At 38.3% G+C, this 15,864-nt stretch overlaps 1 protein-coding gene across 1 annotated transcript in view; it reads right to left on the bottom strand.

Moving 5' to 3' along the window:
* Positions 1-1,076: 1,076 nt before the first annotated feature.
* Positions 1,077-15,864, bottom strand: part of LOC108175946 (zinc finger protein 271-like) — a 124,092-nt gene continuing 109,304 nt past the window's right edge. Inside the window, 1 exon segment of the mRNA XM_070052161.1 lies at positions 1,077-15,864. This exon segment is cut by the window's right edge and continues 21,073 nt beyond it. The gene's annotated coding sequence lies outside the window, so the exon portion shown is untranslated.

Genomic DNA, 15,864 nt, shown 5'->3' with positions numbered 1-15,864 from the left:
ATCAGATCTTGAGAGACTGACATGAAAGCTGAGAGGAAAAGGGGACAGCAGAATACACATGTATAATCGTGTCTGGTTAGATATAGGTCAGAACTTGGACATGGATTGAATTATATGTGGTTTTTGAGAACTTATTGTTTACTTGGTGAAAAAGGGCTCTTCTCCTTCAATTCAAGCACTGCTCTGTTTAGCTATCAGTCCTGTGGTGCTGAATCCAGTTCTGGGAGGTGTCTAATCACCAGCTCCAGTGCCAGACAAGGGTAGAGCTGTCCTTCTCTCTGTAATGGTATTTCTGTAATTTTTATTCTTTCTTGGTTTTTTTTTTTCGCTGTATTGCATCTTATTTTATTTATTAGATTGAGTGAACTATAATTTTGTAGTCATTTGAAATTTTGTAGTTGAGGGGCACTAAGTGCATTCCTGATGCTGGCATCCTGGAGTACTGTGAGACTGCATAGTGTTTCCATCATGGAGCATAGGCTGTGTGCAGGATATGGGGAAAGATCAGGAATGAGCAGTTCAATCCTTCAGCAACTGCAGAGCTGGAGTGGCTTTGCACTTAAATCTGGACCTCCTCCATGATAATCCCAGTAGCAGCTTTAGAGCTGAGGCAGCTCTGAAAGATCCCAGAACAAGACCTGCACAGGCTGCAGAGGAGCAGCTACTCTTTAGCAGCTGTGGCTCCAAGGTAGAGCCAGAGCCCAGACACCTCCAATGCTTCTCATGGCACCATAATGGCTCATCCCCAAAGCAAAATCAGGACACACTCCAAACTAGACCTAAGGCAGATTAGGTCTAGTAAGGTAGCTCCCTCCCCAGGGCTAGCAACACCTCCAGGCCCAGGTCTGACCTCAGTGGCAGAGCCCCATCCTGCTGTGACATCACATCCAGAAAGAGCACCAGTGTGAGCTTCAGAGCTAGAACCTCCTAACAGAAGCAACTTTGGTAATGCCCATGAGTTACGACCAGACTCAGCCAGAATTCACTGTGGCACCAGCTCCAGTGCTAGCACCAGATACTGCCAATACCAGCTCCCAAACCAGAAACTTCCCATCATCTACATGCAAGGGAATCCTTTCTTTTTGGTGATTTTTTTTTCATTTTCATGTTTCTCATGGTTGCTTATATTTTATATTATGACATAAAATAGTTTTCTTTCATAAAATTTGAAATCACACAATTCCTTGACATCAACACATGTGCATGCTGCAGCCATCCTGACAGTCTAGTTCCAAACGTTCTCCCTATCCCCAGTGGAAATGCTGTGCTCATCAATCAGTCATTCCCCATCCCCCAAACCTTCAGTTCTCTGACAATCATGATGTGAGGGATATATCTATTCACTTATCTGTTCTCAGTTTTGCACACAAGTAGAATGGTGTGATCTGTGGTCTTTTGCAAACAGTTTCATACCATCATATGTTCATGGTTCACCTATGTTAGATCACTTATCAACTCCTGATTTCATGTGGGCTGAATCATAATCCACTGTAGAAACACACATGTCATTCACCATGCACTACTGATAAACACATATGTTCTTTTCAACATCTTGTTAGAGTTTGCAAGTTATATGTCTTGAAGGATTTTTCCATCTATGTCCATTATGGATCTGTCCTATACATTTTTTGTCTTAGGAAGTACTTGCTACTTATATGAAGAAGTGTTCCCTCCTCATAACACTCAAATGCTTTAAATAGTTCATCAATACTTGATTTTCCATCATCTGTGTATGTTTGCATCCCCTTTGGGAATATTTTGTGAATAATGCTGCCATGAATATTCACAGATATCTGTTTAAACACCTGTATTTGAATCTCGGGGTATGAATAGAAGTCAAAATATCAGGTGAAAATGGTAATGCTGTGTTTGCCTTTCTGAGAGCTACCACATTGCCTCCTCTTGTGATTGCAACTGATTACTTCTCTCGCCAAACAGCCCATATCGTCCAATTCCTCAACATCTTCACTCTCAGGTATTATGTTCTGTTTTCCTGATTCATAACTACTGTAGCAGATGTTGAGTGGGCTCACTGTGGTCTAGCCTGCCTTCATGTCACACCACACACGCTGGATCACATCTTCACAGGATGCTTGGCCATTTCTTGGTCTTTTCAGAGAAGTTGCAGGTTATTACTGTTTTGATGCTCTGTGCTAAGAGGTCTTTATATATTTTGAGTATAAGATCCCCATCAGATCTATGAATTACAAATATCTTCTGCCATTCTTGGATTTTATTTTTAACTCCCTCAAGAATGCTCTTTCAGGAAAAACTATTTTTAAATTTCATGAGGTTCAAATTAGTTGTTTTTCTTCTGTTGCTGTGCTTGTGGTGTCATTAAAAAAGACCATTGGCAAATCACTGATCATGAGGTCTTGCCCCCTGTCTTTTGTTACAGAACTGCCATAATTTGAACTCATAAATGTCTGTCTTTGATTCATTGAAATCTACTTTTGGGGGGTGTTAGGTGGTTCTAGCTTCAGGCTTTTGCCTATGAATGGGTATTCAAATTCTTGCCTTGTTTTAGAATTTATTTTTATGGCAGATCTAGGTTCTCAACAAAACTGAATAAAGAATCACAGATTTCCCATACACCTCCTACCTCACACTTGCAGAGCGTTTTCCATTGTCAATTCTCCACCAGAGCAATAAATTTACATCAAATGATGACCTACATGGACACATCCAATGTCCATGGTTTACACTAAGGTTCACCTTTGCTGCTCTGTCTGGACAAATATAAAGTGATGTGCACATAACTGTACTATCATATAGAGTCACTGCACTGCACTAAAACCTTCTGAGCCCCACCTGTTCATCATTTCCTGACACTGAACCACTAGTAACAATGGACTTTTTCACTGTCTCCATCATTTGCCTTTCCAAGGATGTTATGGAATTTGAATATAAACTTGCAGCTTTCTCAGACTGACTGTCTTCAGTTAGTCACATGCATTTAGGTTTCCTTTCGGGAAGCCATTTGGCAAAGCAGATTGGCAACCACTTGGGATACCTGCATCCCATGTTAGAGTACCTGGTTCAAATCCTGCTACTCTGACTTTGAGCCAGCTTCCCACTAATGTGCAATTAGGAAAGGTGATGGCTCAAATACTTGGGTCCCTGACACCCATGTGGGAGAACTAGATGGAATTCATGGTTTTAGTCTAGCCCAGCCCTGGCTGATGTTAAGATTTGGGTGATGAACCAATAGATGGAAAATTTCCCATTGTTTCTCCCTGTCTCTCAAATAAAATGAAATAAATAAAACAACTTTAAAAAGGCATTATCCTCTGAAAAACTATTCTTTTTATCTGTTCATTACTGGACAGCACACTCCCTGTAATATTGAATAACATTTAATTTTTGAGTACTCTACTGTTCATCACTTATCCTCATTTTTTTACCAACAAAGATACAAAAATGCTGAAAGTGAAAGGATGGAAAAAGATATTTTATATCAACAGAAATCAAAAAAGAGCAGGTATAGCCAACTTAATATCAGAAAAAATAGACTTTAACACAAAAACTGGTAAAAGAGACAAGAAGGGGACAATATAATGATTAAGGGATCAATCAGCTCAACAGGAAGATGTAAGTATTATAAATGTATGTGCACCTCATTAGAGGGCACCTGGCTATTTAAAGAAATGTTAAGGGATTTAAAGGGAGACTTAGACTCCAAAACAATAGTTTTGGACTACTTCAATACTCCACTTTCAGCAATGGACAGATCAACCAGACAGAAAATCAACAAGGAAAAAGCAGATTTAATAAACACTATAGACCAAAGGACCTAACAGATATCTACAGAACTTTTCATCCTATATTTGCATAATAAACATTTGCCTCAGCAGTGGCTGGAACGTTCTCTAGGATTGACCACATGTTACGCCATAAAGCAAGTCTCAGCAAATTAAAAAAAAAAAATCAAAATCATACCATGCATCTTCTCAGACCACAATGGAATGAAGCTGGAAATCAACAACTCAAGAATCTCTAGATTCATGGAGACTGAATAACATCCTCCAGAATGAACATGGATTGGAAGAATCAATATCATCAAAATGTCAATTCTCCCAACAGCAATTTATAGATTCATTGTGATACCAATCAAAACACCAAAGGCATTCTTCTCAGATCTGGAAAAAATGATGCTGAAATTCATATGGAGGGACAGGAGACCTTGAATACCTAAAGCAATGTTGTACAACAAAAACAAAGGCAGAGGCATCAAAATTCCAGATTTCAGGACATACTACAGGGTAGTTAGAAAAACATGGTACTAGTACAGAAAAAAATAGAAGACCAATGGAACAGAAGAGAAACACTAGAAATCAATCAAAACATCTACAACCAATGGTAAACTACTACTAAAACAGTACTCTATACTTTGTATTTCTGTGTGGGAGCAGTCTGTTGAAATCTTTACTTAGTAAATACTAAGTAGATCTTCTGTATATAAAGATAATTGAAAATGAATCTTGATGAAGAATGGGATGGGAGAGCGAGAGGAAGATGGGATGGTTGTGGGTGGGATGGAGGTTATGGGGGGAAAAGCTGCTATAATCCATAAGTTGTACTTTGGAAATTTACATTTATTAAATAAAAGTTAAAAAAATAGAGGAAGTTAACAGCAAAAGTTGCCAACCTAAGAAACATGAAAGACAGCAAATAAGTGAGCTGTCAATGCATCTCAAGGATCTAGAAAAAAACATCAAAACCAAAAAAAAAAAATTGGATAACATAGATAATTAAAATTAGAGAAGAAATCAGCAAAATTGAAATGAAAAAGATTACAAAATATCTGCAAAAGGAAGAGCTGTTTTTTGGGGAAAAAAAAAAAGAAAGAAAAGTGCAGACCATTGGCCAAAGTAACCAAAAAAAGGAGAAGACACAAATCAATAAAATTAGAGATGAAAAAGGAAATGTAACAACAGACACCACAGAAATAAAAAGAACCATCAGAAATTACTACAAAGAGTTGTGTGCCAAAAAACTAGAAAACAAAGCAAAAATGGAGAGATTATTGGATTCATACAACCTACTTAATTTGAACCATAGAGGCATAGAAAAACTAAACAGAACCATAACCAAGAGGGAAACCAGTAATAAAGGCCCTCCCAACAAAGAGCACCCCAGGACAGGAAGGATTCACTGATGAATTCTACCAGACATTTAAAGAAGAACTAACTCAAATAACTCTGAAGTTATTCAAAGCAATTGAAAGAGAGGGAATCCTCCCAAATTCTTTCTATGAAGCCAGCATCACCTTAATTTGAAAACCAGAAAAAGATGCAACAGAGCAAGAGAATTAAAAACCAATTTCACAGTATATGCAAAAATTCTCAAAATTCTAGCCAAGAGAATCGAACAAGACATCAGAAAGATCATCCACCTAGAACATGTAGCAAGATATAAAGTCAATAGACAGAAAACAACAGCCTATCTATACAGACAATGACATGCTGAGAAGGAACTTCTAAGATGAATACCACTCACAATGATTACAAAAATTCAAATACCTTACAATAAATTTAACCAATGATGTTAAAGATCTCTACGATGAGAATTACAAAGAAAGAAATTTAAGAACAGAAAAATGGAAAAATCTTCCATGTTCACGAATTGCAAGAATCAATATTATCAAAATGTCCATTGTTCCAAAAGCAATTTACAAATTCAATGTGATATCAATCAAATTCCAATGACATTCTTCTCAGACATAGAAAAAATGATGCTGAAATTTTTAAACAGCATAGGAGACCTCAAATACATAAAGCAATCTTGTACAACAAAAACAAAGCCAGAGACATCACAATACCAGATTTCAATACATATTACAGGGTAGTTGTAATCAAAACAGCATGGTACTGGTACAGAAACAGATGGATACACCAACCTAGGAGAATGCATGCAAGATATAGGCACAGGCAAATACTTCTTGGAAAAGACCCCGGAGGCAAATTCAAAAGTTTCTGTACTGGCAAAGAAACGGTCAGGAAAGTGAAGAAAAATAATTAAAATTAGATAAGAAATCTTGAATATGTTTTCATGTGCCTGTTGGCCATTTGGATTTCCCCTTTTGAAAAATGTCTATTGAGGTCCTTGGCCCATCCCTTAAGTGGGTTGTTCGTTTTGTTGTTGTGGAGTTTCTTGATCTCTTTGTAGATTCTGGTAATTAATGCTTTATCTGTTGCATAGTTTTCAAATACTTTTCCCATTCTGTCAGTTGCCTCTTCCCTTTCTTGACTGTTTCTTTTGCAGTACAGAAACTTCTCAATTTGATGCAATCCCAATAGTTAATTTTTGCTTTCACTGCCTGTGTCTCCAGGGTGTTTTCCAAGAAGTCTTTGCCGGTGCCGATATCTTGAAGGGATTCTCCAATGTTCTCTAATAATTTGATGGTGTAGGGTAGTAGATTTAGGACTTTAATCCATGTTGAGTGGATTTTTTGTATAAGGTAGGGATCTTGCTTCATGCTTCTGCATGTGGAAATCCAGTTTTCCCAGCACCATTTATTGAATAGACTATCCTTGCTCCAGGGATTGGTTTTAGATCCTTGATCAAATATAAGTTGGCTGTAGATGTTTGGGTTGATTTCTGGTGTTTCAATTCTATTCCATTGGTCTATCCATCTGTTTCTGTACCAGTACCATGCTGTTTTGGTTACAACTACCATGTAGTATGCCCTGAAATCTGGAATTGTGATGCCTCTTGCTTTGTTTTTGTTGTACAAGACAGTTTTAGCTATTCGAGGTCTCTTGCGTCTCCATATGATTTTCAACAACATTTCTTCTACATCTGTGAAGAATGTCTTTGGTATCTTGATTGGTATCGCATTGAATCTATAAATTGCTTTTGGGAGAATGGACATTTTGAAGGTATTGATTCTTCCAATCCAAGAGCATGGAAGATTTTTCCATTTTTTGGTATCTTCTTCTATTTCTTTAAGATTTTATAATGCACATCGTAGAGATCTTTAACATCCTTGGTTAAGTTTATTCCAAGGTATTTGATTGTTTTTGTAGCTATTGTGAATGGGATTGATTTTAGAAGTTCTTCCTCAGCTGTGGCATTGCCTGTGTATACAAAGGCTATTGATTTTTGTGCATTGATTTTATACCCTGCTACTTTGCCAAACCCTTCTATGAGTTTCAATAGTCTCTTAGTAGAGTTCTTTAGATCCCCTACATAAAGAATCATATCATCTGCAAAGAGGGATACTTTGAGTTCTTCCTTCTCAATTTGTATCCCTTTAATTTCTTTTTCTCGCCTGATGGCTCGGGTTAAGACTTCCAGAACTATATTGAATAGCAGTGGTGAGAGTGGGCATCCCTGTCTGGTACCAGATCTCAGTGGAAATGCTTCCAACTTTTCCCCATTCAATAGGATGCTGACCATGGGTTTTTCATAACTTGCTTTAACTGTATTGAGGAATGTTTCTTCTATACCCAATTTGCTTAGATTTTCATCAGGAAAGGGTATTGAATTTTATCAAATGCTTTCTCTGCATCTATTGAGATAATCATATTGTTTTTCTTCTGCAGTCTGTTAATGTGGTATATCACATTGATTGTTTTGCGCACATTGAACCATCCCTGCATACCAGGGATAAATCCCACTTGGACTGGGTGGATTATCTTTCTGATGTGCTGTTGCATTCTATTGGTGAGAATTTCATTGAGGATTTTTGCATCTATGTTCATCAGGGATATTGGTGTGTAATTTTCTTTAAATGATGCATCCTTCTCTGGCTTAGGGATTAAGGTGATGCTGGCTTCATAGAAAGAATTTGGAAGGATTCCATCTTTTTCCATTGTTGGGAATAGCTTGAGGAGAATTGGAGTTAGTTCTTCTTTAAATGTCTGGTAGAATTCAGCAGTGAATCCATCTGGTCCTGGGCTTTTCTTTGTTGGGAGGGCCTTTATTACTGTTTCAATTTCTGTCTCAGTTATGGGTCTGTTTAGGTTTTCTATGTCTTCCTGGTTCAATTTAGGTAGGTTGCATGTGTCCAGGAATCTATCCGTTTCTGATAGATTTCCCTGTTTGCTAGCATACAACTCTGTGTAGTAATTTCTGATGATTCTTTTTATTTCTGCGGTGTCTGTTATGTTTCCTTTTTCATCTCTGATTTTATTGATTAGGGTCTTTTCTCTTTTTTTACTTAGTAGGGCCAACTTGGTGTCAATTTTGTTTATTTTTTCAAAAAACAAGCTCCTTGTTTGGCTGATCTTTTGTAATTTTTTTTTTGATTCAATCCTGTTGATTTCATCTCTGATTTTAATTATTTCTCTTCTCCTACTAGATTTGGGGCTGGTTTGCTGCAGTTTTTCTAGATCCTTGAGACCACAATGAGGTTTCACCTCACCCCCATTAGAATGGCTCACATTCAGAAATCTACCAACAACAGATGCTGGAGAGGATGTGGGGAAAAAGGGACACTAACCCACTGTTGCTGGGAATGCAACTGGTAAAGCTACTATGGAAGTCAGTCTGGAGATTCCTCAGAATCCTGAATATAACCCTACCATACAACCCAGCCATCCCACTCCTTGGAATTTACCCAAAGGAAATGAAATTGGCAAATATAAAAGCTGTCTACACCTTAATTTTTATTGCAGCTCAATTCACAATAGCTAAGACCTGGAATCAACCCAAATGTCCATCAAGAGTAGACTGGATTAAGAAATTATGGGACATATACTCTATAGAATACTATACAGCAGTCAAAAACAATGAAATCCAGTCATTTGCAACAAAATGGAGGAATCTGGAAAACATCATGCTGAGTGAATTAAGCTAGTCCCAAAGGGACAAATATCATATGTTCTCCCTGATAGGTGACAACTAACCAACCACAAAAAAGGAAACCTGTTAAAGTGAAAGGGACACTATGAGAAACTGTGTCTTGTTCAGCCCTTGTCCTATTGATGTACAATGTAATACTTTATCCCTTTCAGTATTATTTTGTTCTACTTAATAGTATTGTTTGAACTCTGTAATTAACATACAATTATATTTAGGTGATGAAATTTAACTGAAAAGTGATCCCTGTTAAATATAAGAGTGGGAATAAGAGAGGGAGGCGATGTACAATTTGGGACATGCTCAATCGGACTTGCCCCAAATGGTGGAGTTAGAATCATGCCAGGGGATCCCAATACAATCCCATCGAGGTGGCATGTACCAATGCCATATCACTAGTCCAAGTGATCAATTTCTGTTCACAACTGATCACACTGATATGTCTAAGAGTCAAAGGGATCACATAAACAAGACTAGTGTCTGCTAATACTAGCTGATAGAATCAAAAAGGGAGAGAATGATCCATCATCGGAAGCGGGATACACAGTAGACTCATAGAATGGCAGATGTCCTAAACAGCACTCTGGCCTCAGAATCAGCCCTTAAGGCATTTGGATATGGCTGAAGAGCCCATGAGAGTATTTTAGGCATGGAAAGCCAAGAAACTCTGGGGAAAAAAAAAATGACCTAAATGAAAGATCTCTGCATGTGAGATCCCAGTAGAAAGAATGGGCCATCAAAGGAGGAAGTACCTTTCTCTGAGGGGAGGAGAGAACTTCCACTTTGACTATGATCTTGTCTAAATAAGATCGAAGTCAGCGAACTCAAGAGTCTTCCATAGCCTTGGCAACTCATGACTAGAGCCTAGGGAGATTACTGACGCCATAAACAAGAGTGTCAAATTGTTAAGTCAACAACAGGAGTTACTGTGTACTTAATCCTCATGTGGGATCTCTGTCCTTAATATGATGTCCAATGTGAATTAATGCTATAACCAGTACTCAAACAGTATTTTACAGTTTATGTTCTGTGTGGGTGCAAACTGCTGAAATCTTTACTTAAAATATACTAAATTGATCTTCTGTATATAAAGAGACTTGAAAATTATTCTTTATGTGCATGGAAGGCGAGAGGGAGCAGGAAAGGGGAGGGTTGCAGGTGGGAGGGAAGTTATGAGGGGGGGAAAGCCATTGTAATCCATAAACTGTACTTTGGAAAATTATATTTACTAAATAAGAGTTTAAAATTTAGATAAGAAATTAACAAAATTGAATCCAAAAAAAATTACAGAAACAGATAGACAAATAGAACAGAATAGAAACACCAGAAATCAGTCCAAACATCTACAGCTAACTTATATCTGATCAAGGATCTGAAAGCAATTCCTGGACCAAGTACAGTCTATTCAACAAATTGTGCTGGTAAAACCACGTTTCCACATGCAGAAGTATGAAGTCCCCTATCATACACCTTAACCAAAAATCCACTCTACATGGATTAAAGATCTAAATCTATGACCCAACACCATCAAATTTTTAGAGAACCTTGGAGAAAATCTACAAGATATTTGTATAGCGAAAGACTTCCTGAAAAAGACCCCAGAGGCACAGGAAGCCAAAGCCAAAATTAACAACTGGGATTATATCAAGTTGAGAAGTTAATGTATGGCAAAAGAAACAGTCAGGAAAATGAAAAGGCAATGAACAGATTCTGAGAAATTATTTGCAAATTATGCAACTGATAAAAGATTAACAACCAGAAGAGATCAAGAAATTCTACAACAACAAAACAACCCACTTAAGACATGGGCCAAGGACTTAAACTAACATTTTTCAAAAGAAGAAATCCAAATGGCAAACAAACACATTAAAAAATGTTCAGAATCACTAGCTGTTAGGGAAATGAAAATCAAAACCACCATGAGGTTTCACATCACCCTGGTTAGAATGACTTTCATATAGAATTCAACAAACAACAAATGTTGGTGAGGATGTGGGAAAAACAGTGCCCTGATACACTGCTGATGGGTATGCAAACTGGTAAAGTCACTATGGAAGACAGTTAGGAGATAACTCAGAAATCTGAATATAGCCCTACCGTGCAAGCTAGCCATCCTACTTGGAATTTACCCAAGGGAAATTTAATTGAGAAATTAAAAAAGCTATCAGCACTTCCATTTTTATTGCGGCTCAATGTACAATGAAATCAACCTAAATGTCCATCAACAGAAGACTGGATAAAGAAATTATGGGATATGTACTTTATGAAATAATACACAGTGGTAAAAAAATGAAATCCAGTTTTTTGAAAGAAAATGGAAAAATCTGGAAAACATCAAACTGAGTGAAATAAGCCAAAGGGGACAAATAGCGTTTCTTCTCCCTGATCTGTGACTACTAAGCATCTAAAAGGAAACCTCTAGAAGTGAAATTGACACTATGAGAAGCAATGACTTGATCAGCACTTTTCCTGTCAAGGAACAGATAATTATTTTATTCTTTTTAGTATTTTCTTTTTCTGTTTGATACCATTGGTTGAACCCTTTACTTAAAATGGAATTATTATTCAAATTCAATTGAAAATTGATCCCTGTAAAAAAATATGAGTGGGAATAAAAGAGGGAAGAGATGTACAAATTGGCATACATTCCCACGGACTTACCTCTAAGAGTAAAACAAAGCTAAAAATCTGCCATGGGTCTCAAATCCCATTAAGGTGGCAGATACTAATGACATCTTACTACTTTAAGTGATCGTTTTAAGTGCATTTCTGATAAAGAAAGGAATAATTGCCCAAGAGATCATATAAATAAGACCAAGAGTCTGCTAATAACAATAGACAAAATTAAAAAGGTGAGATTGATCCAACATGGGAAGCAGGTTACACAGCAGGCTCAGAATGACAAACTCCCTAAACAGCACTCTGGCCTCAGTGCATTAGCCAGGCACTCAGATCTGGCTAAGAACAAGAGAGCATTTCAGACATGGAAAGCTGACACTGGCAAAAAAGTGGCCTAAATTAAAGATTTCTGAGTGAGATCCCAGTGGAAAGAAGGGAACATCAAAGGAGGTATCTTTCTCTGAAAGAAGGGGAGAACTTCCACTTTGCTTATGGCCTTGTCTAAATAATGACAGAACCTGTGCACTCAAAAGGTTTCCATAGCCCTGGCAGCTCATGACAAGAGCCTTGGGTGAGCATTGACATCATAAAGAATAGTGTCAATTGCTAAATCAACAACAGGAGTTAGTGTACTTGCTCCCCATGTACTTAATGAGTTGTACTACGAGAATTAATAGTGAACTTTATTTTCAAACAGTACTTTATAATTTGTGTGCCTGTGTGGGTTCAAACTGTTGAAATGTTTACTTAGTATAGAGTTGATCTTCTGTATATAAATAAAAATGAATTTTAATGAAGAATGGGATGGGAGAGGGAGTAGGAGGTGGGATGAGAGTGGGGGTGGAACGGTGGTTATGGGGGGAAAACTGCTTTATTCCAATAGCTGTACTTAAAATTTATATTTTTTATATATATATTTTTTACATGCAGAGTTAGACAGTGAGAGAGAGAGAGACAGAGAGAAAGGTCTTCCTTCCATTGGTTCATCCCCCAAATGGCCGCTACGGCTGGCACGCTGTGCTGATCCCAAGCTAGGAGCCAGGTGCTTCCTCCTGGTCTCCCATGCGGGTACAGGGCCCAAGCACTTGGGCTGTCCTCCACTGCCTTCCCAGGCAACAGTAGAATGCTGGACTGGAAGAGGAGCAACCAAGACAGAACCGGTGCCCCAACTGGGACTAGAACCCGGGGTGCTGGCGCTGTATGCGGAGGATTAGCCAAGTGAGCAGCGGTGATGGCCAAAAATTTATATTTATTAAATAAAATTTTTCTACAATAGATGTATGGATAGTGTTGTGTAATTGTGTTCCATGTACATGGCATGGGGTACAGGGTGAGCAGCCCAGTTGGAATTTGGTGAGATCTTATTTGATGAAGAAACCTAGGAAAATAGATTCCAAGAAGTGAAGTCATTTCTTTGATGATACAAGGCCACTACTGTAATTCCACTGAGGAATCACCATCCCATTTCTCCTTTTGCGTGGGTTTGAATACCCTTACAAAAAATAGCCTCCCTGTGAAGAATCAATTTGTTATTAGAGTTAGAATCTTGGGTAGACTGCCAGATCCACAACTCATATCACGGCAGGCAGGATGTAAAGAAGAGCTAAGCAGTAACAAAATCATACATGGTGAGTATTTGGCAGGCTCATAAATCACAATGCACTCAAGCTTCTCACCTGTATGTCAAATACCCTAAAGGATACAGTTTTGGATTCTGTGGTATTATAGTCTGTAGAGCTAGCCCACACATTTCTTCTTGCATGTAACTGAATTTCTTGTCCACAAAGCCTCTTTCATTTCATGTTGTCCTCGAGTCCCCATGTTCTTTCTGTGCCAGTTATTCTCTAAGCTACACATTTTTTGATATGAAGATTATGTTGTACATGGAATGCAGATTTCCTCCTTATAACTATAACTGATGAGGAGAGCTACAAAATTTCTAAATGAAGTATGAATTGAAGAATGGCAAGTTCCTACAGAAAACGAGTACATTTTCCTCTTATTTTTATATGTAAGTTTCACATGTCATCCCTTGTAAGACATGAGGAAATATCACTTGGACCATTCAGCAGCTTCTCTAAGGTCATCACATTCCATATTCCTGATCATCAGTCTTTTTTTTAATTTGCGAGACAGAGTTACAGAAAGAGGAGAGGAAGAGATAGAGCGAGATCTTCAATTCACAGGTTCATTTCCCAAATGGCTGCAATGGCCAGAGCTGGGCCAATCTGAAGCCAGGAGTCAAGAAATTGGTTTGGGTCTTCCATGTGGGTGAAGGGGCCCAAGAACTTAGGACATCCCACGCTGGTTTCCCAGGTGCATTAGCAGGGAGCTGGTTCAGAAGTAGAGCAGTTGGGACTCAAACCAGGACCCAAATGGGATGTTGGCACTGCAGGCAGCAGCTTTACCTGTTATGCCACAGCCCCAGCTTCCTGATCACCAGTCTTAATGTCAGTACTTGGTTTGAACTAGTGTCTGGATTCTGATGTCTATACCACCATACTGTAAATACTTGACTCTAAAGTCAAGTATATACTGTCATCGGAATCTTAACTGTGAGTATACTTGCTGATGTTGATCCCAACTGGAAACTCTATATGTGACTGTAAAGCACTCCGGGTGTCCAGTGAACTGGGCTGTCCATTTTTGAGGGCCCCAGGACATGGTGAATATACCTAAATGCTTAGAGCAACAAATTGATCCTGAAAGGGGTTGAGGCCCATAGGCACAGGAAGAGATTGCATTTTTTTTTACTTTCTACTGAGGGCTCATTTAGCTGGCACCATTCTCTCACACACATATTCTAAAATTCTACATAACCATTCTTTGCTGCACTTTAAATTTCAAACCTCATCATCAATATATGGTCAGCAGCCAGCTTGCTATAGTGTAGCAAGTGTGGTTTGCTGTTCATATGTTTACGCTCCACAGAATCTGAACTGGCTGTTCACTCTATGCCAGAAGAATCACCACAACAGTTACTCTTGCTATTTGCTTCTGGTTAGTTTCATTCAGAAAGTAGTATAATGGAGTAACAAGGGAACAAATTCAGAGGACAAGGAAGCAAGATGTAGTCAAACACTTCTTAATCAGGGATTTTTGGCAGCAATGGAGAACAGTTTTGATGATCCTTCATGAGATGAGACAAAGGGCAAAAAATACAATCAAATATTGCATTTGATTATGAATGTTACTTTATTCACTAATAAAGCTGAGTTCTCATCTATATCTTCTCCATGTATTAATGGAATTGTGTTAATCTTTCATTCATATCTGCCTACCACTCCTCTTAGTCATTCATCTTACTTCCCAAATTTAAGTAGAATATTTTCCATATTCTGTCTAGGATCATTCTCATTTCACATCGTTGCTAGGAAAATTACTCAGAATCACAAATAGGATTAGGTTATCCCTGTCTGTGAACCCGTTACTATTCTTCATCAACCAGAGGTACACAATCTCCCCCTTGATTCTTGGGGATATCATTGGCCTGCCTGGGAGGCATTCTGACATCCAGTTGCAGAAATCTTTGGTTTTTCCAAGGAGGCTCTTTTTACTTCTGTCACATTCACTTACCCTGATTATCCTTCACAAATCAAATTAAACCTCTGTACTTCTCTCCCTGCCTCCTTCTAACTATTATCAACTAACTCAAGTATAGACATAGAAATTAGAGCAAAAATTGTGCTGTGCTTCATACTGTTTGACATTTCATCATATATGACTTGAACCTTTGGATAATAGTGTAGGAAATGTGCAGGCATCAGAGAGCCTTGACTCTGCTATTCTGTGCATGACTGTAACCATGTACATAGTTTTTGCCTTTAAATAACTCCCCTTACCAACCAAGGATAAGGGTACTTACCTTAAAAAGTTATTGCTGGTTTGAAATGAAGCTATGTGAGCATGTTTCTGAAAAAAGTACTTGTAAAACACGTAGTGCTCAAAAATGATTTTTACTATTCACATTACAACAGAATGACTAAAATTCATTCATTCATCCATGCCTGTATTTTGTTCTGATTATTATAAATTATGGAAATTTGTTCAATCTACTACATGATAATGTTAAAGAATGGCTAAGAGAGGGCCAGTGCTTTGGTGCACTGGGTTAATCCTCCGCCTGTGGTGCCAGCATCCAATATGGGCACTGTTTCTAGTCCCCGTTGCTCCTCTTCCAGTCCAGCTCTCTGCTATGGCCTGGGATAGCAGTGGAAGATGGCCCAAGTCCTTGGGCCCCTGCACCCACATGGGAGACTAGGAGGAGGCACCTGATTCCTGGCTTTGGATTGGCGTGGCTCTGGCCTTTGCGGCCATTAGGGGAGTGAACCAACGGAAGGAAGACCTTTCTCTCTATCTGTCTCCCTCACTGTCCGTAACTCTACCTGTCATATAAATAAATAAAATCTTCAAAAAAAAAAAAAAAAAAAAAGAATGGCT

This window comes from Oryctolagus cuniculus, chromosome 11 (assembly GCF_964237555.1).
Source record: "Oryctolagus cuniculus chromosome 11, mOryCun1.1, whole genome shotgun sequence".
Taxonomy (NCBI): domain Eukaryota; kingdom Metazoa; phylum Chordata; class Mammalia; order Lagomorpha; family Leporidae; genus Oryctolagus; species Oryctolagus cuniculus.
This window is presented reverse-complemented; position numbering and strand designations above follow the sequence as displayed.